General features: G+C 40.0%; 1 protein-coding gene across 1 annotated transcript in view; it reads left to right on the plus strand.

Annotated features, from left to right (window-relative positions):
* Nucleotides 1–1001: 1001 nt before the first annotated feature.
* PLCH1 (phospholipase C eta 1) overlaps nt 1002–27582 on the plus strand; it is a 219506-nt gene continuing 192925 nt past the window's right edge. Inside the window, exons 1-2 of the mRNA XM_049628668.1 lie at nt 1002–1084; nt 3627–3728. The gene's annotated coding sequence lies outside the window, so the exon portion shown is untranslated. The remainder of the gene's footprint in view (nt 1085–3626; nt 3729–27582) is intronic.

Genomic DNA, 27582 nt, shown 5'->3' on the forward strand with positions numbered 1-27582 from the left:
CCCGTGACTGCCGAGGCTAGCAGTAGTCAGCGTTCCAGCAGCCGCACCAACCGAGTCAATCACCTTGTCTTTGCACTCAGTAGATTTCATCATTTGCATCACTATTTGAGTACCTACTGTGTGCAAGCTTTCCTCTGCCCTGGCCAAGCTCTTACTGCCGGGTGGCCGCTGGAGTCTGCCAGCCACTAAACTGATCGATTGAATAACTGTCCCGTTAACGTTTAGGAGAAACATCTGGAAGAACTGACGGTGGGAGGTGGGGGGAATAAAGGCAGGGGGTTACCTACACTCCCTCTTTCTCCGTCTTAGTTGCACTTTACTCAAGGCAGATTTCCTTGGTTATAACAGCATACTAAATGCTATTTTCTTAGAAATGTAAGAGAAGGTGACATAAGATGGGCGGTTTGGGATTTTCTTTTAAGGTGTGGTTCTGACACTTTTTTACTTTGGTGCAAGCTGCAAACCGTTCCCATTCTGTTTCCTCGCTTCCAACTTCGTTTCTCCAAACTCCTTTATCCTACAACCACCGAGGCTCTTGGGAACACAGCCCCAAACTGAGAATCCAGGAGGTGTCCCTGGGTTTGGGAAACTTTGAAACCTACGGGTAAAAAAAAAAAAAAAAGACTTTATTCCCAGTGCTTCTGGCTCTTGCCCCCTGAAAGCCCCGTAAGGGCGCATGCGCCCGGGGGTAGGGGGCGGTCCAGGTCCAGCCCTCGACCCCTTACCCCCGGCCGGCTGGGGCCCTTGGAGGAGGTGGGAGCTCCAGTCCGCTCTCTCCAGCTCCAGTTCCTGATTTCCTCAGGAGCTGCGGGGCTGGGAGGGAGGGGGCTCCAGTGTAAGCGTAAGGATTTGAATGAGAAAGCAGGTTGTGGCGGCGGCGCCCCGCTCTCCCCTGCGCGTCTCAGGGTTTTCTGTTGGCTGGTGGGGAGAAGTGCGCTTCTGGGGGGCTTTTCCGTCCCTCGACGGGGTTTTGGAGTTGAAAGTCACAGGGGCCCACAATTCACCACCCCAGCACTTTGGAGGTTGCTCCTGTGCCAAGGACTCCCAGGAATCCTTCAACTGCCGTACACTCAAAGTTGAGCAGGTCAGTGCTTTGGGGGGAGCTAGGCGGAAAGAGAACGAGGACTGGTACACCAGACCAGGTGTGCAAATGAGCAGGTGGCTCAAGTTCCTCTTCCCAGTCCCGGCCGGGACGCGCTCTTTAAGGGACTGTGAGTATTGTGCGTGGGGATCCCCCAAACCCCCAGCGCGAACTGGACCACGGCTAGTCCTGGAGGGGGGTTGGTTGGGGGGCGTAATTCAGAAGACGTGGGTGTGCGTGTGCCCGCGCCAGAAATGACTTCTCGAGTCGCCCGTGGCGGTGGATGGGGTTTCGTCCATTGGAGGGCGAAGCTTTGCTGCAGGATGCTTCACCCACACGCGGGGTCCCCAGAACCGTACTCTGACCTCCCGACAGCGCGGAGAAAGCAGGTCCGCGTTTCCCAGAAAGGAAAAGTACGCTGTCCATTATTCTTGGGGAGTCTCACGACTCTTCCTGTGCTCGGTGACCCCACTCAGGACCCTTTCGGAGAAGGCCGGGTACACTCAGCGCGAGGAGGATTTACTCCATTACCCTTTCCTGGAATAAACGAGGGCACCGGAGCGACGCCGCGCGGGGAGGTGGAGGCAAGTCTCGGCTGCGCGGCGTCGCTCTCTGCGCCTGCGCGGGGTTCCCATGGCGACGGCGCCGCGAGTCCGAGATGCCACCAGGCTCGCCCCTAAGCCCAGTCCCCTGTTGGGCGTCTGCGGCCCCCTCTCTCCTCTTCCTTTTCTTTGTTTGTAACTCGGAATGAGTTTATGATCTCATTTTTACGCTAGCAGTTCAGCATTAAAACAATAACCAACTAAACTGAAATAGAAGACTGTCCCCCACCTCCCCGCCGTTTCGCATTACCATTTTGATCATTGGGGCAGTAACTAAACTGTTACCCCCACTAAATAAAATATATTTCCTTGGTGGTGAGGCATTAAAAAATTCAATCAGACCCTTGCTCTTGAGCAGTAAGGTTACAGACTTGGGCCTCCTTTGCGCAGGTGGTTAGTGCAGTGTGTGCAAACCCGAGCACCTGTGTCCTCCTTATGGCATGTTTATGAGAAGGAGATGAGCTCCAAAATGGACCGAAGTAAAATGCCACTGAAAAGAAACAAAAGCTTTCCCAGAAGGGGTGATTGTTTTTCCAGTTGCCCCTCAGTTTTGTTCACTTCTGAGGTTAATCTTCTGCAGGGAATGTTTCAAGAAGCCTTACTGGGAACCAGTCAGATTTCTCAAGCTTCCGTTAAGAATGTCATTTTCCTTTTCTTGAAATTGTGAGTCTCCACAGCTTCTATCCCTTTTAGGAAATCCCATTTATTTACACACAGGTTAGCATTTGGCAAGGGTACACATTTTAAGGACCTGAATCTTGTTGATCATTTTTCTAGGCTGCAGGATTAATATGTCTAGTTGTTATTAAATAAATATTGGTTAAAATTAAAATAGTAAAAGTTAAAAATGGAGTAACTCTTTCTGAATAAAGTGTGGCATAAAAATACTTTAGATGAAGAACTAGGGGTATGGTCTTGCTGTATCCTACTTTTAAACAATTTGCCTTCAAGAGTAGCAAATGTTTATTAGTGGTAGAAGTTTTCAGACAATATCCTTCCACCATCAGCAAATGAAGTCAACATAATATTACTTTTCAGCTGATTAGCAAATAACATGCTGTTAAAGTTATCTCTCCCATCCCATTCATTATAAATGCCTAGACATTATGCAATCCATCTAGCTCAAATGTTCAAAACTGTCCAATTAAGTTTTTTCCCCTTTTCTCATAATTAAAAAAAATAGAAAGACTCTTAATTTTCAGGTTCAGATACTTTGTGACCCTATTTGGTGGTTTGTAACTGGCTCCAGTTCCGTAATTCTCAGTGACATGTGTTTCTGCTGGTTCCAGGAGGTGAACTGCAGTTTAGCAGATCATGGGATAATGAGATTGCAAGTGCTTGGGGGAAGGCTGGGGACAGGCATTGGGAAGGAGACAAAGGGAGGGAAGGTTGATGGGCAGAGCCAAGATTTATTGCTGCACCATATTCGGCATAAAAGCTGTTAAAGTTACTGCTTCTGTTTGATACATTTTCTTACGTCATCAATATCAATTGAACTTATTTTTAGAATCAGTCTTCTAAATAATTACAAGGATAGAATTATAAAAATAGAATATTGGTGCTTTGTGTTAAGGTGCCCTAATGTAATATACTGGGAAAACTCTTAATTAAATGAGATTTATTCATTTAGTCAACAAATATTTATTGAAAACTGTATATAAGGCATATAAATCAATCTATATTCCTGCCTTGGATAAACTCAGAGCTGAGTTCTGAAATAATTCTAATGCTGTTTCAGGTTTTCAGAGTAAATACTTACAGTACTCTTAGGGAGAACAGTTGATTTAGTGCTGAGCAATCATACATCTAGATTCAGAAACAAATGTTTAAAATTTGATTTAAAATAACCCTGAACATTGTTTCTGAGTATTTTAGAGAAGTATATTGTGAGAAGCATTGTGTGCATTTTTTTTTTTTTTTTTTTTTTTTTTACATTTTTGTAGTATAGACTGGGCCCTACAACTTGCTGTCTTCACAAGTGCAGTGCTGAGTTTGAGAGGAACAGGGAAACCCTGTAATTCTCAGGTTTCTTAGATGAAGATAAGGTGAGTGATTCAGTAGTCCTTTGTTCTGGCTCCATGTTTCATGACATAATAAACCTCCTGCAGCTCCCTTCTAAGAATAGTGTTGGTCTGCATGCTTCAAGGATCATGACTGTTATTTCTCTGGGAAAAAAAAAAAAAAGATAAAATTATGATAGAAGGATAAAAGGAATACAGTAGGGCATTTAAACATTTAGACTTTTGAGCTGGAATAATTCTAGGCATTTGTAGTGAGTTTAGACTCGAAATCCATTATAGCTGTGACAGACAACCCCCTGGCATAATACTGACCAAGGTTGACAAACCTTCCTCTTTTGGAGAATGTAGCAGGTTAGGGAGACTGTAGTCTCCTTTTTTTTTTTTTTTTCTCCCACCACCTCATGAGTTTAATAACAATAATCAGCTCAGAAAATCTTGCTGAAGAGCATCTCCATTTGGTTATTGCTCTTTGTCTATGAAAATCAGACTCTGCTGTGAAGTGTGGACCAAGTGGTGCAGAACTCATTACTTTGAACAATGCCTCCTCAGCCTGGGAAGCATGTTTTCTCTTCTCACTAGTAGGGGCTTATTCCAGGCTGGCTTTCCTCACAAGGAAAATCATTTAGACACAGTTCAGTGGACACTCACTCACATCTCTTTGACACCCGTGACCATTTTTGTTTAAGGAGAAATTCAGTACTGCTGTGGTAGGGTGTACCGAATTAGAAGTGCGTTTTAAGGGCCCATGAAGAAGTTTACACAGCTTTGTGTTATTATCATCAGGGCCTCTGTTTTCTGTGCTTCAAAGTAGAAGAGGACAGGGTGGGTGCAGAGGGGACAACCAGGAGAACTTTTATAGCAAAGTTAAAAACATTCTCACCGACTGCATTTTGGATGCACTAAGCTAAGCACCTGTGCCTCATTTTAGTCATAAAATTACAGAGCAGAAAAAGATGAATCTATCATGTTCATTATGTAAGTCAGGAAACCAGGGCCCAAGGTTGCTAAATGATTTTCTTAAAGTCACATGGTTAATAAATGACCGAATTGGGATGAAAATGCCAAGTTTCTGATTTTTAATGATTCTGCTATTTCCAGGAAATCAAGGTCAGGCACATATGAAACCCTTGCTCTAGACTTGAAGTTACTATAGTTGTAGACAAAAAATGATAAACAGCAATGTCCTGTGATTTAATTTCACTGAGTAGAATTGACAGTGAGCACCTTTTGATTATATATTTGGTTATACACATGTGTATATCATACGGACACATGGTTTGCATATATGCAGAAGAGCTTTTTCAATTATTATCTATTTTAGTCTGAGGAATTCTGGCATCATTATGATTTAATGTAATGGGAAACAGTTTTTCTGGTTATTTAGTAAAAATTTGAAGGTGTTCTGCAAGAAAAGGAGAAAATGAATACTAATGTGTTCTGACCACGTGGCTCGACATTTACTGTGTGTCTCTTTAAAGCCCACAATAATCAGGAGGCAGGAATTCTCTCATGTCCCTGATGAGGCTCAGAGAGGTTCATTTCTTGCCCAAGATCTAAGCCAGCATGGAACAGACTTGGAATTTGAGCCTGGGTCTTTCAGCCTATGTGTTCTATCAGATCATGTTGCCACTTGGGAAACAAAGACTGAGTTTATGAAAAATACTGGGTTGGTTTTCTTTTCAAACTCTTCTATCCAAAGTACAGGCAGGTAGAAACGTTTCTAATCAGCTGTTTGGTGAGTGGAGAAGCTGCATTCCCTATGTGGAGTTTAGGAGGTTATAAATTCAGCCCTGGTTCCAGAAAAACACTCAAGACTGTTTGTAAACTGTGTTGGCTATTTGTTTAGAAGTGAGTGGTGTTTAGGTTCTCTTCTGCAGGGGCTTTTCTACATCAAAGCGGCTCACTTATTTATCACTTCTGGATTGTTGTCAAATTGCAGCGGGTCTAAGAGGACCCCTCATGGTTTTAATGTGTGTTTTCTGGCATCCTAAGACTTAAATATTAGTTTTATCTTCTGTAACCTTTGCCCACTTATTTTCTTGAAATAGTAGTGAGAGACATTGCTGGCATGAACCAGTGGGTATCTTCCTGTAATGCTTTTCAAATTGGAGATCAGAATTATCTTGGATAATTGCTAACTTGGATAATAACTATCTTGGATAGTTGCTGAAAATTTCTTTTTTTCTTTTAAAGATTATTTATTTTGAGAGACAGAGAGGGAGGGTGTGTGTATGCAAGTTGGGGAGGGGCAGAGAGAGAGGGAGAGAGAGAAACCCAAGAAGGCTCCAGGCTGTCAGGGCAGAGCTTGACACGGGGCTTGATCTCATGAACTGTGAGATCATGACCTGAACTGAAATTAAGAGTGGCTATTTAACCAAGTGAGCCACCCAGGTGGTCCAGTTGTGGAAAATTTCTAAACTTAAGCTGGAGTTTTGGTGCCCCTAAAACAGCTCTGCTTTGTTGTCGAGAAATTGAAACTGGATTGGACTGGGCTGGTTTACCCACGCAGAAACTGAAGTTTACGAATGTCTGCACTTAACACAGCTGAGCTGCGTTGAACCTTGACATTGCTGGCAGACATTTGGTCTAGTGTTCTTAGTAGCAAGCCATGCTTTAAAAATTTTTTTTTAATGCTTTTATTAATTTTTGAGACAGAGTATGAGCAGGGGAGGGGCAGAGAGAGAGGGAGACACAGAATCCGAAGCAGGCTCCAGGCTCCGAGCTGCCAGCACAGAGCCTGACACGGGGCTGGAACCCACAGACTGTGAGATCATGACCTGAGCTGAAGTCAGACGCCTAACCGACTGAGCCACCCAGGTGCCCCGCAAACCATGCTTTTAAAAGCACACCTCTCTCCTGGCCCTTCTTACTCCCTATGTCTGACTCTAGCAGGGAAGAGAAGTTTGAGGGTTTCAGAAAATGGATGCTGGACTCCACTTTGGAAATCAGTCTTGGCTTTGGGTACTACACAGGAAGGACCCCGGCAGGTTCCAAGGTTTCCCTCTTCTTGAGCATCTGTGGCTTACCCTACTAGTAGCCTCTTTTCTCTGTGGCTGGTTCTTCTTAACTTAACAAGGGACTTACACACTTGTCCAGACATTCAGGTGCCCATGAATTATCAATTCCCGCTAAAAGGCAGAAGGATCTAGTGCTAGCATATGTGTTACTGATTAACTGATCTGAGGCAATCCTGGCTTCTTTTCATCTGCCTTCACTTCCTTGTTGCTAATCCACAAGAACCAAACATTGGAATTTAGCTTCCTACTTCCCTCTTCTCTCCCTCTTGAATTTCATTGAAGGGGCCTTTGGACCCCGGAACAGGTTTCCATGGAGTGTTAATGTTGCCTCTGCAAAACTACCCTTGGTGGGAACTTTGAAGATCTATAGTTTTTTTCAGGGATCAATCAGAATCCTGGACCAGAAATTCAGTGAGTTGATTTGTTGTGTAATTGTATGCAGTTTAGTTTTTTAGATCTCACCCGTTTTTTTTTTCTTCCAAACAACTCTCTCTTAACTTTGAGTGATATGGGAGATGTTGAAAAGAAATTTGTCTTTTTAAAAGAGATTTCTTTATAGACAGGAGTAATGTGTTCATATAAGGAGTTAAGATTATGTAAAGATTTTTTGAGTTTTATTTCAATTTAAAGACATGGTTCCATGTAGCCATTTGTGTAAAAGAGAAGAAAAGGGAAGGTTGAGAAAAAAAAGATAAGGATTCCTTGTATGCATATAGAATATATCTGAAAGAATATACAAGAAACTAATAATGTTGGTTGCTGAGAGACAGATACGAGGTAAACTATTCATTTTATACCCTTTTGTGCCTTTTGGATTTTGAAGCTTAAATTCAATACATAAAATTAAAGTAAAAAATAAAAAGAATGCTTGGGTTTGAATAATAAAGAACTGAATAAGTAATCACATCCTGACTCCTAAGTGGTAAAAGTAGGAGACTGGGAAGTAATTCCAGTATAATTAATGTATAGAGTTATATTAGTTGCAGGTGTATAATGTAGTGATTCAACAATTCTATACATTACTCAGTGCTCATCATGGTAAGTGTCCTCTTACTCTCCTTCACCTATTTCATCCATCCCCCATCCCGCCTCCCCTATGGTAACCATCAGTTCTCTACACTTGAGACTATTTTTTAGTTTGTCATTTTTCTTTGTTCATTTGTTTTGTTTCTTAAATTCTACACATGAGTGGAATCATATGGTATTTGGGTTTCTTTGACTTTTTTCACTTAGCATTTTACCCTCTAGGTCCATCCATGTTGTTGCAAATGGCAAGATTTCATTCTTTTTTATGGCTGAATATTATTCTATTCTCTTTCTATCTGTAGCGCCTCTTCTTTATCCATTCATCTATGGGTGGACACTTGGGTTGCTTCCATATCTTGGCTATTGTAAATAATGCGCTAAACATAGGGGTGCATATATCTTTTTTAATTAGTATTTTCATATTCTTTGGGTAAATACCCAGTAGTGGAATTACTGGATCATAGGGTAATTCTCTTTGTAATTTTTTGAGGAACCTCCATCTGTTTTCCCCAGTGGCTGCACCAGTGTGCATTCTCACCAACAGTGCACAAGGATTCCTTTTTCTCTGCATCCTCACCAATATTTGTTGTTTCTTATGTTTTTGATTTTTGCCATTCTGACAGGTGTGAGGTGATACCTCTTTGGGGTTTTGATTTGTATTCTTTCTTACTAGCTTTTTAACTCTCACCAAAGTTTACATTTAGTAATTGTTTTTTCACATTTAGTTTTTTGTTTTGTTTTTGTTAAGAGATGGGGCTTGAACTCACAACCCTGAGATCAAGACCTGAGCTGAGATCAAGAGTCAGACACTTAACTGACTGAGCCACCCAGGCACCCCTCACATTTAGTAATTTGTAAGAGCAGTTTTCCTTAAACTCTTCTGAATGTCTATAACAGGGCTGGGGAAGTTTTTTGATTTGTTTTCTTTCTTTCATAAAACATCACCTATTGGTTGCAGCCAGACTCCACGGGCCAGTGGAAATCAGACTTTCCCACTCCTGAGCAGCTGAACCTCTCTAAATGCTGGCAGTGTGTTTACAGAGCAAAGGCTAGAAAGTCCCCCGCCCATTACTTTCCCCCATAGAGAAATCTGTAACGTGATTATTCTTTTATTTTCCTGAGCAGTGTCTGAATGTGATTGTCAGAGGAATCTTTTCTTCTCAAATTGAAAAAAAAAAAAAAATCTTGTATACAAGTGTTTTATTCTGAACCATAGTGTTTTGTTTTGTTTTGTTTTAAATGAGTCGCAAATTGGAAGTATTTTTCTGTTTACTGGGTAAGTCATTAAAATACAGTCTTAGAAGAGAGTGAACACAAACTGTTTACAAACTTCTTTTTTCACTCATCAAAAGAGAGAAATGTGAAATCTGTTATTTAGTGTCCAAGTTTCAGTCAAAAGCAAAAACTCAAGTCAGGACCAGTTCTCAACACATTCTTAAGTTTCTCATCCCATTTTGGAGAAATAAATAAAAAAGTGTACATCTGTCTACAAAATTCTTCTTATTGCTGTGTATTTATTTGCTGGAAAAGAATAGCTGAATAGGTCATACATTCTCATGCTTAACAATTTAAAAAACTTAAAAGGGCATTTAGTGAAAATCCTCTCTTACCTCTGTCCCTCAGTCATCCAGTTATATCTCTAATAGACCAACAGTATCATTCATTTCTTGTGTATTTTTTTTCAGAACAACACACATGTGTAATTATGTATACAATATATATAGTAGTCCCCACCTTGTCTGCGGTTTCGCTTTCCGCAGTTTCAGTAACTGGGAACAAAAGATCCTCCTGACGAATCATCAGAGGGTCAGTAGCAGCCTAACACTACGTCACGCTGCCTACGTCATTCACCTCGCTTCCTCGCGGGCGTTTTGACATCTCGCACCATCACAAGAAGGGTGAGTAGGTACAGGGTGTTTTGAGAGCGAGAGAGACCACATTCATTACATACATAACTTTCCTTACAGTACACTGTCATAATTGGTACACTTTAGTAGTTGTTAATCGCTTACCGTGCCTGATTTATAAATTAAGCTTCATCATAGGTATGTATAGGGAAAAAAACGTAGTCCGTATAAAGCTCGGTACTATCAACCATTTTAGGCGTCCACTGGGGGTTTTGGAACCTATCTTGTGTGGATAAGGGGGGAACTGTACATGCAAATACATATGGATGCTTTTTCCCTCCTTTTAAAAATAAAGTGGTAGTGCACCAGCCATGTGATTTTGCATTTTTTTTCTTATAACCATGTGTTTTATCATTCTGTATCAACATATAGAGCTTCTTAATTCTCTGTTAAAAAACTTTTCTTTTTTCTTTTTTTTTTAAATGTTTATTTATTTTTGAGAGAGAGAGAACAGAGTGCAGGTGGGGGGCAGCGGCGGAGAGTGAGAGAGAGAGACACGGAATCTGAAATAGGCCCCAGGCTCTGAGTTGTCAACACAGAGCGGGAAGCGGGGCTCGATCCCAGGAGCCGCAAGATCATGACCCTCTCAGCCAAAGTCAGACACTTAACCGACTGAGCCACCCAGGCACCCCAAAAAACTTTTATTTCTCTAGAGCAGTTTTAGTTCACAGCAAAACTGAGGGAAGGTACAGAGATTTCTTATATATTTCCTGCCTCCACGCGTGCGTTGCCTGTCCACATCATCATTACCATGATCAACATTCTCCACCAGAGTGGTTACATTGATTACGATTGATGAGCCCTACACTGACACATCATTATCACCTGAAGTACATGATTTACCTTACTATTCACTCGGTGTTGTACATTCTGTGGGTTTGGACAAATGTATAATGACCTGTACCCATCATTATGGATTTGTACAGAGAATTTTCACTATTGTAAAAATCCTGGTTTGTGCCTGTTTATCTCTCCCTCACCCTTTAACTTCTGGCAACCACTGATGTTTTCACTGTCTCCATAGTTTTGACTTTTTCAGAATGTCATATGGTTGAAATCCTATAATATGTAGCCTTTTCAGATTGGCTCAGTAGTATGCATGTAAGTTTCCTCCATGCTTTTTTTTTTTCTTTCATGGCTTGACAGCATATTTTTTTAGCACTAGATAATATTCCGTTGTCTGAATGTATCACAGTTTCTTTATCCATTCACTTACTGAAGGATATCTTGGTTGCTTCCAAGTTTTGACATTTATGAATACAGCAGCTGTGAACATCTATGTGCAGGTTTTTCTGTGAACAAAAGTTTTTATTAAAAAAATTTTTTTAAGTTTATTTATTTTGAGAACACAAATTAGTTAGGGGGAGAGAGTGAGAATCCCAAGCAGGCTCTACACTGTTAGCATAGTGCCCAACGTGGGGCTCAAAGCCACGAACTGTGAGATCACGGCCTGAGCTGAAACCAACAGTTGGATGCTTAAAAGACTGAGACGCCCAGGTGCCTCTGTGAACGTGTTTTTAACTCTTTTGGGTAAATACCAAGTAACATGATTGCAAAATTGTAAGATTATACTTAGTTTTGTAGGAAACCACCAAAACTGTTCCCAAGTGGCTCTACCCTATTACATTCCCACCAACAATGAATGGACGTTTCATGCTCCACATCCTTGCCAGCATTTGGTGTTGTCAGTGTTCTGGATTTTGGCTCCTCTAATAGGTGTGTAGTGGTATCTCATCATAGTTTTATTTATTTTTTTAAGTTTATTTATTTTGGGAGAACGAGCAGGGGCGAGGTAGAGAGAGAGTGAGGGAGAGAGAATCCCAATCCCATGCAGGCACCACACTGTCAGCAAAGAGCCCAACACAGTGCTCAATCTCATGAACCTGTCGCATCATGACCTGTGCCAAAATCTGGTTAAATTGGATGCTCAACAGACAGACTGAGCCACCCAGGTGCCCCTCGTCATTGTTTTAATTTTTATTTCTTGGTGATATATGATGAATGACATCTTTTCATATGCCTATTTATCATCTGTATATCTTCTTTGGTGAGGTGCCTATGAAGACTTTTGGCTCATTTTTAATTGGATTATTTTCTTACTGTGTTTGGAGTTCTTTGTATATTTTGTTTTTTTTGTTTTTTTTTTTTAATTTTTTTTTACGTTTTTTATTTATTTTTGAGACAGAGAGAGACAGAGCATGAACGGGGGAGGGGCAGATAGAGAGGGAGACACAGAATCAGAAACAGGCTCCAGGCTCTGAGCCATCAGCCCAGAGCCTGACGCGGGGCTCGAACCCACGGACCGTGAGATCGTGACCTGAGCCGAAGTCGGACGCCCAACCGACTAAGCCACCCAGGCACCCCTGTATATTTTGGATAACTGTCCTTTTTCAGTTGTGCCTTTTACAAAGATTTTCTCCCAGTCTGTGACTTGTCTTCTCATTCTCTTGTCACTATGTTTCACAGAGCAGAAGTTTTTAATTAAAAAAAAAATTTTCTTTAACGTTTTATTTATTTTTGAGACAGAGAGAGACAGAGCATGAACGGGGGAGGGGCAGAGAGAGAGGGAGACACAGAACCGGAAGCAGGCTCCAGGCTCTGAGCCATCAGCCCAGAGCCCGATGCGGGGCTCCAACTCACGGACCACGAGATCGTGACCTGAGCCGAAGTCGGACGCTTAACCGACTGAGCCACCCAGGCGCCCCTTAATTTTAATGAAATCCAGCTTACCACTTCATTCCTTCATCGGCAATGCTTTTGGTGTTGTATCTAAAATGTCAGTGGCACACTCAAGGTCATCTGAATTTTCTCCTGTGTTATCTTCTAGGAGTTTTAGAGTTTTGCATTTTACATTTAGATCTGTGATTCATTTTGAGTTAATTTTTGTGAAGGATGTAAAGTCTATGTCTGGGTTCACTTTCTTTACATGTGAATGTCCAGTTTTTCTAGCACAATTTGTTGAAAAGACTGACTTTGCCCCATGGTATTGCTTTGCTTTTTTATTTTATTTTTTAAGTCTATTTTGAGAGAGAGACAGCAAGAGCATGAGCAGGGGAGGGGCAGAGGGAGAAGGAGAGAGAGAATCCAAGGCAGGCTTCAGGCTGTCAGCAGGCTCGTTTTCATGAACTGTGAGATCATAACCTGAGCCAAAATCAAGAGTCAGACGCTTAACCAACTTAGCCACCCACATGCCGTACCTCCCAAAAAAAGAATTAAAATTTTAGCACATGAAAAACAAAGCTGAGTTTCCACAACTTAAACATATTTGACTAGATTGTATTTATGCTCTCTTGAGCTTGAGAATTCTTATGACCAATCCAGGTTTAATATCCCGTTTACTTTTGTAACTATTGCTTTGAGGACCAATTTCTGATATTCCTATATCTGCATATAGCAGGGACTCTCTGTTGATCATTTCTCTGCTGGCTTTAGATAAACTAAACTTTAACTTTACTACTATTATCTTCGGCTAAAATCTTTTTTTTTAATTAAAAATAATTTAATGTTTATTTTATTTTTGAGAGAGAGAGAGAGAGAGAGAGAGAGAGCGCATGAGCAGGGAAGAGGCGGAGAGAGAGGGAGACATAGTATCTGAAGCAGACTCCAGGCTCTAAGCTGTCAGCATAGAGCTCGGCGTGGGGCTCAAACTTACGAACCGCGAGATCATGACCCTAGCCGAAGTTGGATGCTTAACCATCTGAGCCACCCAGGTGCCCCTCCCTTTTTAATGTTTTTTTAATTATTTATTTTTGAGAGAGAGAGAGAGAGAATGAGCAGGGGAGGAGCAGAGAGAGAGACACACACACAGAATCTGAAGCAGGCTCTATGCTCCGAGCTGTCAGCACAGAGCCTGACGTGGGGCTTAAACTCCTGAAGTGTGAGATCATGACCTGAGCCAAAGGCAGATGCTTAACTAACTGAGCCACCCAGGCACCCCATTAGGCTAAAATCTTTATAAAAATGTTTTATTATTGCTATTATCCTTCTAAAGAGAGGTCTTTCTCAAGACTTAGATTCTGAATAATTTACGTTTAAAGCATCCTTGGTGAAATGTTATTTTTATCAATTTCTTTATATGTTCTTTGTTGTATCACATTACATTAAACAGCATACTAATAATGTATGTGAGTAATTTTTACCTTGATAACTGAGAGCAGTATTTTGGGCATATACCATTCCTTTCTCCTAAGATGTCCCTCTCACCTAACCCTCTTTCACTATTATTTTTTAAAGTTTTTTTTTTTTTTTTTAAAGTAAGCTCTATGCCCAATGTGGGGCTGGAACTTAAGACCACCAAATCAGGAGAAACATATTCTACCAACGGAGCCAGCCAGGCACCCTCTTCTTCCCTCTTTTAAACCTACTGATCCTTTGAGATCTGTCTCTACTATCCCACCCTCCAAGGCACTCTTTCCTGACTGACTTGGTTTCCTTTTTTGGACTCCTACAGTATGCTTCATTTGCCATCTTTCATATATCCTGCCCTTTCCAGGGTAGGTTTTCTATCAATCTTTCCTCTTTCTAGGTATGCCCTGTTTTCCCATCTGGATTGTCAGTTTCTTTTCTTTTCTTTTCTTTTTTTAATTTTAATTTAATTTTTAAGTAATGTGTGCTGTCCACATGAGGCTTGAACTCACGACCCCAAGATCAAGAGTTGCATGCTTACCAACTGAGCCAGCCAGGTGCCCTTAGATTGTTAGTTTCTTAATGACTGGTGTTATGTTTAGGCATCTCTCCATCCCCTCAGTAACTATAGGGCCTATAGTATGGCTCAGAACATACTCTTGAGTTACTTGATTCATAAATTACGAACAGTTACAACCTTTTGCACCTTAAAGCCTCCTTGACTCTTATTTTTGGGCACAAAAAGGGGAGCAACTTCCCTGCTTACCCTGCCGTTTTGTTGGGAATGAGAGGTAATGTTGACTGGAGCTTTAATTGACCAGTTGAAGGTAGATCTTCTGTTGGAGCTATAATCATTGCTGAGTGGAAGGGGTAGGGAACGCAGCAGGCGAAGATGAGAATCCCAACACATTCCCTGTGATCACTAAGCTCCCTTCTTTCATTATTGGGTGGGTAAGTGCACACAAGAAGAGGGTAGGATGAACTCAGGAGAACTGGGAGATCTGCCCTTCTCTGGGAATGCCTTTTCTGAAATTAGATATTGGACATCCTTATATATGAAGGAATGGGGAGCAGAACTATTCTGAAGTCCATTTTCAATATTTAAAAAGTTTGGAAATTTCCGGTTTAGAGACTATTAGTCTGAATCAAGGTTTTTTGGATGTTAGACCTACACATAGTGGATAAAATTAGAATTGTAGAATAAAAAAAAATCTGTTAGAGTTTTCACCAGGAAAAGTCTTCAAATGTAATCAGAGGTGTTAATATTGGGCTAGATTGCAAGATTAATGGCCACTGAGAGTTGAAATCTAATTACCAGTCATTCCTTTGGGTGTTGTTTTATCAATGCAGTCTTCATTTCTAATCAGCCCTTTGTGCCCACTTTTTTAAAATGCAGGAATATATAAAAAATGATGGAAATATGCCAACCCTGACCTGAGCACAGGGAAGTGGAAAGGCTTATAAGTGGCTGAGTCTGGATTTCATTAGGACTCTATCATATCTAGTAGTGCATGCTATCTCTCCTAGTCTTCCCCTCTTTCCCTCTCTTACGTTATTTATTGAGAAGCAAATTACATGGATCTTAAGAGTGCAACCTTTAAAACAAAAGTGCATTCTTTGGAGTTAGATTTTTTCAAGTGTAAATTCTAGTGTTGTCACTAGATAGCTGTGGACCTTAGGTAATTACTTAACATCTCTGTACTACTGTAAAATGGGGATAATAAGAATCCCTAGCCCTTAGGATCATTGTAAGGATTAAATAAAATAATATTTACAAAATATTTACCACAATACCTGGCATATAGGAAGTTTTAAAATATCAACAGTAATTACAAAGTGACAGGCACTGAACTAATACATTTTTGGGCTAGATCAGATCCTGAATTGGCTTTCATACTGCAAGCCTCTGTGGCTTTAAACGTGCATTCCCAAGATTGAATTCTGTTCCTAGTAATATAGTTTACTAACCCTCTGGCTGAAATAACTTAAAGATGCTGGATAAAACGGTATTTTAGATGCAATGAACCAGTATGAATGTAATGACTATTCAGGACAAAAGCTAAGTGAAGAGAAGTCTATTGCAGTGAAGCTGGCTTTTTCCTTGAAGACATTTGCTAAACCAGTTTAACCTGTTGACTTGTGACTGTTTTTATGGTCCTGAGGGCACAGGGACAGCAGACATCTGTCCTTTGGTCTTTGGGAGTCTTTGGTCTTAAAGCTGGGAATTCAGAAGGTGTCTTGCTCAATATAAGGTTGAATTAGAATAAAAAAGAAAAAACTCATCTCTCTTTTAAACTAAGAGTGTAAGAAAACTCACCCATTGAAAACCATGGTTCTGAACAAATGCTTGATACTTGGTGCTGAGAATTTGTGAAACTAAACCAGCTCTAATACAGATGCACATCTAGAATCACAATAACTAGGTGGTCAGAAAAACCTCAAGATGAAAATTTGATTTGAAGGGTTCCCATGGAGCATCTGGCTGGCTCAGTTGGCAGAGCATGCAACTCTTAATCTCAGGGTTGGGAGTTGAAGCCCTATGTTGGGTGTGGAGCCTATTTAAAAAAAAAAAAGTTCCTGCATTGGAATTGTCCCTCATACTGCACAGAAGCCAATTTCCCCCTTTCTTTTGGAGGAATCTAATTTTGTTCTAGACTTCAGAGAATCCCTATCAATACAATTAGAAAGAAAATAGTCATTTAATAGTAAAAGAAAAAGACTGAAAACAAGATGTGAGCTGAGAACAAGAAACTGTAAAGACTAAACCAATCTGCTTTGAAAAAGAGCCAGACATAGGGGTGCCGGGGTGGTTCAGTCAGTTGAGTATCCGACTCTTGGTTTGGCTCAGGTCATGTTCTCATGGTTCGCGGGTTTGAGCCCCACATCGGGCTCTGTGCTGACGGTATGGAGCCTACTTGGGATTCTGTCTCCCTCTCTCTCTGCCCTTCCTCTCCTTGCTCTCTCAAAAATAAATAAATAAACATTAAAAAAATTTTTAAAGAAAAATAACCAGATATAAAACTTGAAAAATATAGAATAATTGAAAATCAGAACTCAGTGAATGGATTGAACAACAGATGAATACAAGCTGAACAGGGAAATAGTCAACTGAGGGATTCATCTGAAGAAAATTTTCAATGGAATACAGAGAGGCAAGTGATGAAAAACCCAAAAGAAGGGTTAATCAATGTGAAGTTGGAGAATTCAGATCCAACATAAGTTTAGCTATAGTTTCATTTTTTTTAATGTTTATTTATTTTTGAGAGAGAGAGACAGAGAGAATGTGAGCAGGGGAGGGGCAGAGAGAGAGGGAGACACAGAATCTGAAGCAGGTCCCAAGCTCTGAGCTGTCAGCACAGAGCCCAACATGGGGCTTGAACCCACGAACTGTGAGCTCATGACCTGAGTTGAAGTCAGACGCTTAACCGACTGAGCCACCCAGAAGCCCCTAGTTATAGCTTTGGAAAGAGAGGAGAAAAAAATGAGGGGAGACACCATTTAAAGAGATAATGCCTGAGCATTTCAAGGACCAGGAAAAAACATCACTGCCCATAAATCATGAAGTCAAATCACATAAAATTAAATTGTAGAATATAAAAGATAGAGAAGATCTTAAGGTCAGAAAGAAGAGGCCGTTTATCTTTAAAGATATGATGGATTATCCCGATAGTGCAACAATAGAAGCTGGAAGACAAAAAAAATACTATCTTTTTTGCAGTGACAGAAATTAACTGTCAGTTTATAAGTTTATTTCCATTAACAATACCTTTAAAAAAATGAAAGCAAAGACTTTGCAGGCTTCACAGAAACTCTACAGTTTGTTCTAGAGGATCCTCACTCAAAGGGTACACTTCAGACAGAGGAAAATTATTCCCAGATGGAAGGTCTTAGAAACAAAACATGATGAAGAGCAAAGAAAGGGAAAAAATTGTAAGTTAAGGCACATACTATATAAAATAATAGTGTCTTCAGTGGGAAGTAGATAAAATAAATGACATACGTTGGAGAAGTAAAAGGAGTTAGTATCTTAGAAAGTTCCTGCATGGTTTTGGAGGAAGTTAAAGGTACTGGTTAAATTTAGATTTCAGTTAGTGAAGTGTGCATGTTAAAATTTCTAAGGCAACAACTAAAAATTAGTAAAAGACTGAACAACTTTCTAGCTAATGGGGAAAATTGAAATGAGGAAAAAAATAAATTTTGAGGTCAAAACAGTGGAGAAAAGAGATATAGAATGAGTAAGACAAATAACAAGTACAAAATAAGGTATAGAAATAAATATAATTGTATCAGTAAGTATAATCTGAAGGAACCAAAGATTGTTACACTGGATGAAAAATGAATTCACTATTTACTCTTTATGAAAGACATGTCTGAAACATAAGGATACAGAGAAGTTAAATAGGGAATAGAGAAAGATGAATGGGTGATTACAAACCAAAAGAAAGCTTGCTATATTGACATCAGGCAAAATCGACTTTAAATGCCAAGAAAACATATTCAGAAACAAAATGATCATATTGATTAAAAAGTTTCAACTCATCAGAGTGATAAACCTTTTAAAATTTTAATTGCAGTATAGTTAACATACAGCGTTAAAGTAGTTTCAGGTGTACAACATAGTGACTCCACAATTCTTTACATGACTCAGTGCTCATCACAATAAGTATATTCTTAATCCCCTTCACCTACTTCACTCACCGCCCCCCTCGCCTCTGGTAACCATCCATTCTCTATAATTAAGAGTCTGGTTTTTTTGTTGGTCTCTTTTGTTTTCCTTTGTTTGTTTTGTTTCTTAAATTCCACATATGAGTGAAATCATATGAGATTTGTCTTTCTTTGACTGACTTGGTCCATTTAGCACAGAATGGTAAACTTGTATGCTCAATATAAAGCAAAAATTGAGAGGACTGTAATGAGAAACATATACAGTTGACCCTTGAACAGGTTTCAACTACATACGGATTTTTTTCAGTAAGTGCAGTATTATAAATGTATTTTCTTTTATGATTTTGTTAACATTTTCTTTTCTTTAGCTTACTTGATTGTAAGAATACACTATGTAATACACATAACACACGAAATATGTGTTAATCGACTATGTTACCTGTAAGACTATAGTTCAGCAGCAGGCTATTAGTTTTTGGGGGGAGTCAAAGTTATATATGGATTTTCAACTGTGTAGGGTGTTGACACCCTTAACTCCCACATTGTTCAAAGGTCAACTGTATTCCTACTGAGATTTTAATATATTTCCTTAGTACTTGATAAAGTGGGGAAAAGATCAGTGACCAAATACAAGATTTGAGCAGTATAGTTTGAATAAGTTTGAGTTGATAGATGTGAAGATCACTGTATCTCGAAACTGCAGAATACACATTTTTTTTCAAACACACATAGAATATTTATAAAAAGTGACTTCAAACTTTGACATCAGGCAAGCCTTAATAATTATTAAATAATTGGCATCATCCAGACCAGATCTGTGACCACAATGCAATTAAGCTAGATGCTGACAAAAATATAACTATGAATAAGTATGGAAATATTTCAAAATGAACTTTGGATCAAAGAAGAAATTCTAATGGAAACCAGAAAATATTTTTAACTAGAGGAATACTATGGGTCAAGATTCAGGGTTGGGGAAAACAGCTAACGTATGTATAAATGCCTATATTAGAAAACCTGAAAGTTAACTAAATGTTGAAGTTAGAAAATTTGAAAAAGGGTGCAATATAGACTCAAAATAGAAAAGAGTAATAGTAATAATTTCATGTTAGTCAATGGAGAGGATTAATAATGACAAATTTTGGCTCATTTGTAAAAGCTAGTGATATTGATAAACATGTGAGATTGATTTGCATAGAAGAGAGCGGTACAAATAAACGTATTAGGAATGGAAAAGCAGGTGTTTTAGGATTAAAAAGACTATATATTATGAGCTAATTTATGCTAAAACATTTGAAAGCTTAGAGTAAATGAGTTACTAAAGAAATATAACTTAACAAAACTAAATTAAAAAAATAGAAAGGCTAAATCATCCTATAATTTTTATTTTATTTATGTTTTTTAAAGTTTGAGAGAGAGAAAACATGTGCGCGTGCGCGCGCGCGCACACACACACACACACACACACACACACACACACACGCAGTGGAGGGGCAGAGGGAGAGAGAATCCCAACCATGCCTCTCGCTGTCAGCACAGAGCCTGACAAGGGGCTTGAATCCACAACTGTGAGGTCATGACCCCAGCCGAAATCAAGTGTTCAATCCTAATCCAGGCTCCCCAATTCTGTATTTTTTTAAATAAAATAAGCCAGTAGCCAAAATTTTCTCCGTAAAGGAAGGTCTAGGCTTAGATGGGTTTATGGGCAAGTTTTACCAAACATTCAAGAAAAAGATAATTTCAAACTTGCATAAATCCTTCTAGGGAATAGAGATGCATATTATAAAGCTATAGTCTCAATGCAAAAAAGTCTTGAGAACAATATTAAAAATGGAAATTATTATAGGCCAAACTTGGGAATATACCTGAAAAAAATCATAAAACATGAGCAAGCTAAATCATCAGTGTATTAAAAAGACAATACACACACGGGTGCCTGGGTGGCTCAGTTAGTTAACCGTCAGACTGTAGAATTTGGCTCGGGTCATGATCTCCTGGTTTGTGAGTACGAGGAGCCTGTTGCCACATCAGGCTATGCTCTGGCAGTGTGGAGCCTGCTTGGGATTCTCTCACTCTCTCTCTCTGCCCCTCCCCAGCTCGCTCTGTCTCTCAAAATAAAACAAAACAAAACCTAAATAAAATAAAGACAATATATTGTGAACAAATTGGATTCATCCTGGAATTGCAGGGTTGATTTAACATTAGAAAATTCATCATATTAACAAATTAATGGTGAAAGATCATATCACATGCAGAGAAAGTGTGTTAAAATGTTTAATGTCATGTAAAAAACTTTAAGAAATTGAAATAGAAGGGAGCTTTCTTAATATGATAATTTACGAGGCGCCTGGGTGGCTCAGTTGGGTGAGCGTCCGACTTTGGCTCAGGTCGTGATCTCGCAGTTCGTGGGTTTGAATCCTGTGTTGAGCTCTGTGCTGACAGTCCAGAGCCTGGAGCCTGCTTCAGATTCTGTGTACTCCCTCCCCCCCCCCCCACCCCTCCCCCGCTTATGCTCTGTCTCTCAAAAATAAACAAACATTTAAAAATATTTTTAAAAATATGATAATTTACAAAGACCCTACAACAAACATGACTGCTAATGGTGAAACATGGAAGTATTTTTTTCTTGTTAAGATCAGGATCCATTATTCTATGCAATATTGTTTTTCCTAGTTGATGTTTCATATCCTGCTTTTTTTTCATATAGTATGATATCATGAGCATTTTCCACACTCATTTACAGAGTCTTTGCAAACACAATTGTTAATATCTGTATGACCGTCAATGCTAACCCAATAGTTGGATATTTAGAGTTCTGATTTTTCTGTGTCATGAAAAATGGTGCAGTGAACATTTTTATGTGTACATAAAATTTCTTTATTTTTTTCTGGTGTATTTCCAGAAGAGGAATTAGTGAAGTGAAAGGTAGGTACTTTGTCAAGTGCTGGATACATACCATATTTTAAGCCAGCCTTTTCAAATGAAGCATCCATGGGTCTTTGGAGGGTGCATTGTAGCTCATTGCTCAACTAGCTCAGAGCATTTTCAGCTCCTGATTGCTGTAAAGAAACAAAACACACCAGGAACTTAGGGTTTAGTGGTGTCCCCTTTGAGCCTAAAAAAATGAACAAAGTGCCCTTTTATTTCTTTCCCTTTCTGTACATAGTGGGGAGGGGGGCTAGCTATGGAATTAGGCTGTTTGTAGAGCCCTTTGACAACCAGTTTGGCAGTGCTTGAAAACCTGTGGGAAGTGGAGGAGGGAGCTTGTGAATGGGGGTGGGAGATGGATACAGGACAGTGACCTGCCAGCTGAGGAGTGGAGTGGGGCCCAGGCCCTCCGTGCCTCACCCAGGGTTCTGAACTGCTTTAAAGCCATCAGTTTGGGTTTGGTCCAGAGGAAGAAGAGCTATGGCCCTCAAACCTCATCCCTGCACTGTGTAATTCTCGTAACTCAGAATTAGTGCAGAAATGCAAGAAGAGAAGCTTTCTTTGAAATCTTCGCTTTCAACTGGATTTGACTTGAATTCTGACCTTCTAGGGATGCCTGGGTACAGAAATTCCCAAATGTGTTGTCAAAGGCCATGTGGTGCTGGACAGTTTTGTGGTCTTTTCCCCTATGCCTTCCTGTTTCTTATTGTTTTATGAATAATGCTGTCAGAGCCTATTATGTCTTTTATCTCTCAGCAAGGCTTAAAGAAAATCACTACTTCTCCATATAAGTTAAATGCTATAGTATCTACTAGTGGAAATCAACTCTGCTTTCTCCGGGCTATTTTAATTTGTAATTTTAGTTTATAATTTAACTTATAAATAAAGATACAGTTTGGGATAGTAGGGAGGAGTTGCCCATAATCCTTATTAATTCCTTTCCGACAACAGTTTATGCATTATATTTTGATTTTTGGCTATAGCGTTCTTCACTGTTGTTAGCAATTTGGAGAATACATGAGCTCCTCAAACAGTTTTCACATAATTTGGCCTTGGTGTTTCTGAACTTGGTCCAAGTAGTTCACTCAAATTTCATTGCAAAGAAACCTCCCACCATTTGATAGAGAACTGACACTTTACTCTGATCCCTTCCAATCTGTGTACTTCAAAGGCTCCCGGCTGCAGGGACAAGGTATGCATTTTTTTTTTTTTTTTTGAAGTAACATTTCATTTAGGCCTCGCCTCCTGCCGCCTGCCCTTCTTTGGCCCCTAGTGGAGTTGGATTGAGGGGTGGGAGTGAGAAGAATAAGTCTTACCTATCACGAGTAACACAGCCCTAGGCTCTTTCCATAGGAAGCTGAGTGTCAGGGATAGAACACTGCTGGACAGAGGATACGGACTGGACAGTGGATTTGGTGTCAGAGGACATAGGTTTGCAACCTGTTGTTTCCTATTAACTTCTTTGAACTCATGCTTCATGGTCCATGATTCATAGGGCTATTCTAAGTGTCAGGTTTTTTTTTAATGTTTATTTTTGAGAGAGAGAGAGAGAGAAAGAGAGCACAAGTTGGGGAGAGGGACAGAGAGGGAGACACAAGAATCTGAAGCAGGCTCCAGGCTCTGAACTGTCAACACAGAGCCGGATGCATGGCTTGAACTCACAAACTGGGAGATCGTGCCCTGAACTGAAGTCAGACGCTTAACTGACTGAGCAACCCAGGAGCCCCAGTGTCAGTTTTTTAAAAAAAGAAGATACAAATGGAAATATTGTAGAAACCATAAAGGGATTTGCAAATAATATCCTGTTAAGAAAGAATGGGAGGAATGGGAGTAGGAACGTCAGTTTTGACGGAAGAGGGGTGTCAAAGGAGAACGGGCTGTAGCAGTAGCGGTTGCAGTAGGTGAAGAGGTAGAGGAGGCAGTCGGCATATAGCAGGCCAACCCCTCTACTTAAGGAAAACGAAGCGCAACAACGGGGAACGAGCTAGAGAGTGTTAAGGTAAGCGAAATAAGCTAAGCGAGTAAGTCAAAGAGAAGACAAATACCATATGATCTCACACATATGTGGAATTTAAGAAACAAAACAAATGATCAGAGAACAAAAGAGACAAAAAAACAGACTCTTAACTGTAGAGACTCTTAACTACAGAGAACAAACAGATGGTTACCAGAGGGGAGGGGGTTGGGAGATGGGTGAAACAGGTGAAATAGGTGATGGGGATGACGAGTATACTTATCTTTTTTAATAAATATATTTATTTTGGGGAGAGCACAAGCAGGGGAGGGGCAAAGAGAGGGAGACAGAGGATCTGAAGCAGGCTCTGCACTGACAGGCTAACAGCGGCGAGCCCGATGTGGGGCTCAAACTCACAAACCACAAGATCATGACCTGAGCTGAAGTTGGACGCTTAACAGACAGCCACCCAGGAGCGCCAAGAGTATACTTATCTTGATGAGCCCTGAGTAATATATGAAATTGTTCAATCACTATATTGTACACCCATAACAAATTTAACATTGTATGTTAACTGTACTGGAGTTAAAAAAAATTATATATGTATGTGTAAGAGTGTGTGTGTGTGTGTGTGTGTGTGTGTGTGTAGTGTTCCCTCCACCTTGCAAAGTTCTCTCTCAAAGATTTTGTCTTTTGATTCCTTTAGCACAATGTTAGAACTCTGGTTTCCATGTATAAACTTGAATAATTTATCTTTTATTAAGCCATTCAAATGACTTGAATAGATTTGTAGTGTTTGATAAAACTCATGTTAAAGCACTGATACGGGTTTGCCACACATTTAAAAAATGCTGAGGTTTGAGGTGGGGCACCTGGGTGGCTCAGTCAGTTAAGCCTTACGACTCTTGATTTCCGCTCAGGTCATGACCTCACAGTGCATGAGTTTGAGCCCTGCATAGGGCTCTGTGCTGACAGTGCGGAGCCTGCTTGGGATAGTCTCTCTCCCTCTCTCTCAAAATAAATAAACTAAAGAAAAAAAGAAGAATGATTAAAACAAGACAACCAAGAAAAACCACTAAGGGAATTCGAAAGCTAAGGAGAAAGTTTCAGGTTTTGCTGTGCTTCATACACCTTCAAAGGGTGTGAGGGGGTCCTTTGCTAGCAGAACACAGGACTTAAATGCAGTGTTACCTCTAAGGAAATCCCAAGAAAATACAGAATTCTATTTTGAAACTCAGGACCAGTTAAAAACAACTTGCCCAAGGTCTCCCCTGAGTCATTGTTAGAGATGAAACTAGACTAGAGAGCTCATAACTGCCAGGTGGGTTGTCTTTACATTTTGCTTTGCTGACAGGTTTCACCCGTCAAGATCCTTTGGCTGCAAGTGATAGCTGAACTCCATGTGGCTTAAACAAAGCTAAACAAAAAAGGGAATGTACTGGCTCATTTAACTAAAAAGTGGGGGGATGGATCCAATAGGATTTAGTTTCTTTCCGTTCTTCTGGGTTGGATTACACAGATTGTACCTTTGTAGGGACAAGATGGCTGCCAGGAACTTTAGGTTTTGAGGGCTCACAACTTTAAGTCTAACAGAAAAGTTTCTTTTCTCCAACAGTTCAAACAGAAATCTATGCCTGACTCTCGGTGGTCTGAAAAGATGTGCACCTCCTGTACTGTGGCCTGGAGGGTGCAGGTCTCTGATTTGACAGGCCTAAACCACATGCCCACCTGGGTCAGGGGATAAGCTGACATTAGCTAAGTCTATGGACATAAAGGAGTTTCCTAGAGGAAAGCCAGAGGAAGGAGGGTTGGGTACGACAACCAGCAGATGCCTGCCACTCTGGAGCTTTTCCTGAGGGGACTTTAGTTCAGTTGAGTACTTGTTTGTATGAAGGATTTCTTTTTAATTTGGAGGGTGCTAAAAGCAATCCCCCTCCCCCCTTTTTAAAATTTAAAGTCTAGTCAGTTAATGTGTAGTGCAATATTGGTTTCAGGAGTAGAATTCACTGATTCGTCACTTATAACACCCAATGCTCATCACAACACCTGCCTTCCTTACTTGGTACCCATCTAGCCCATCCCCTACCCACCTCCCTCCATCAACCCTCAGTTTGTTCCCTATGGTTGAATCTCTTGTGGTTTGTTTCATCTCTTCTCTCCCCTCCTCCCTTCCCATGTGTTCATCTGTTTTATTTCTTAAATTCCACATGTGAGTGAAATCATATGGTATTTGTCTTTCTACAATTGACTTATTTAGCTTAGCCTAATACATTCTAGCTCCATCCATGTCATTGCATGGCAAGATTCCATTCTTTTTTTTTTTTTAACATTTATTTATTTTTGAGAGAGAGCATGAGCAGGGGAGGGGCAGAGAGAGGGAGACACAGAATCCAAAGCAGGCTGTAGGCTCTGAGCTGTCAGCACAGAGCCTGATGTGGGGGTTGAACCCATGAACTGTGAGATCATGACTTGAACTGAAGTTGCACACTTAACTGACTGAGCCACCCAGGTGCCCCAAGATTTCATTCTTTTTGATGGCCGAGTAATATTCCAGTGTATAGTAAAACCTTGGATTATGAGTAACTTGTTCTGTGGGTGTTCCACAAGATGAACAAACATTTCTTTCTTTAAAAAAATTTTTTTTTTAACGTTTATTTATTATTGAAAGACAGAGAGAGGCAGAGCGTGAGCAGGGGAGGGGCAGAGAGAGAGGGAGACACAGAATCTGAAACAGGCTCCAGACTCTGAGCTGTCAGCACAGAGCCCGACACTGGGCTTGAACTCATAAACCACGAGATCATGACCTGAGCTGAGATCATGACCTGAGCCGAAGTCAATGCTTAACCAACTGAGCCACCCGCTTGCCCCGATGAGCAAACATTTCTAATAAATTTTAACTCAATAAACGAGTGATGTCTTGCAATACAATTTGTATGTGATGCTGGATGTCACATGATCACAACTGAGCCAATGGTTCTTAAAATTTACTTTGATATAGAAGTGCTTTGAATTATAGGCATGTTTCCGGAATGAATTATGCTCAAAAAACCAAGGTTTATGTATTTTTATATTTACCATATCTAAAAGCATTTTTAAACATCTTTGCTTTTTACTGAAAATACTTCCTGCTTTTCTTAAAGGGATCAATCCTAGGAGCACCTGGGTGGCTCAGTTGGTTGAGTGTCAGACTTCGGCTCAGGTCATGAACTCGCCGTTTGTAAGTTCGAGCCCTGTGCTGACAGCTCAGAGCCTGGAGCCTGCTTCTGATTCTTTGTCTCCCTCTCTCTCTGCCCCCACCCCTGCTTGCACTCTGTGTCTCTCTCTGTGTCTCAAAAAGAAACAGTAAACAAAATTAAAAAAAAAAAAGGTGTCATCCTAGAATTTCTGTTTTCTTTGTTGGTGGTGTCCTGCTATAGTTTTCTGATTGTCCTATGGTTTGACATTGGCAGTTTTAGTCATGAACCTACAGATGAAATGGCAAAAATGAATAAATGTAGAATGATTATAAAAGATACTAATCATAAAGCAAACTTAGGAGTATTTAAACTTTGTGAATGTTTATCAGTGCCTCTGATACATGTATCCTCTCTGCATGCTTGTATGGCTTCTTTGATTTCTTATGGCTGCCTTATTTCTTATTGAGTTTTTGGATTGTGGGGGTCTTTGAGTAGAGTTGATTACAATTTCTTTCTCAAGTTACATTTATCTTGTAGAAATATATTTATTGATATGGCTAGAGTAAGTTACTAAGTAAGAAAAGTAGACTACAAAACAGTAGGATCTGATTTGTGTTTTAAAAAAAGAAAATAGGCCACAGTGTCCATGGCAGCTGTCTCTGGGTGGTGAGTGATATCACTATGTATGTTTTTTGAGCTTTTCTATGTGTTTAAAGCTCTAAAAATGGATAAAAACAGTTAAAGATAAATGCATTTATACAGCATTTCCTATAACTTTACCATCCACTAAAAAAAAAAAAAATTATTAACCTTGTTCTGGAGGCAGAATCTGAAGCCAGTTTTAATAACAGTTACTTCCCTATACAATGTTTCTTAGTCATTGTAAGTTATTAATTTTGTGAATCATTGCAAGGATTGGGGATCTGTATGTTCTATTAAAGAGTTCTAAATGTAACATATACATTCCATAAACTTCTTAGGAGGTGGAGTGAACATTTTGTAAGTCCCAAAAGAAAGGTGAATCAGTTTATTTTTTATTTTTTTTTAATGTTTATTTATTTTTGAGACAGAGAGAGACAG

This window comes from Panthera uncia, chromosome C2 (assembly GCF_023721935.1).
Source record: "Panthera uncia isolate 11264 chromosome C2, Puncia_PCG_1.0, whole genome shotgun sequence".
Taxonomy (NCBI): Eukaryota; Metazoa; Chordata; class Mammalia; order Carnivora; family Felidae; genus Panthera; species Panthera uncia.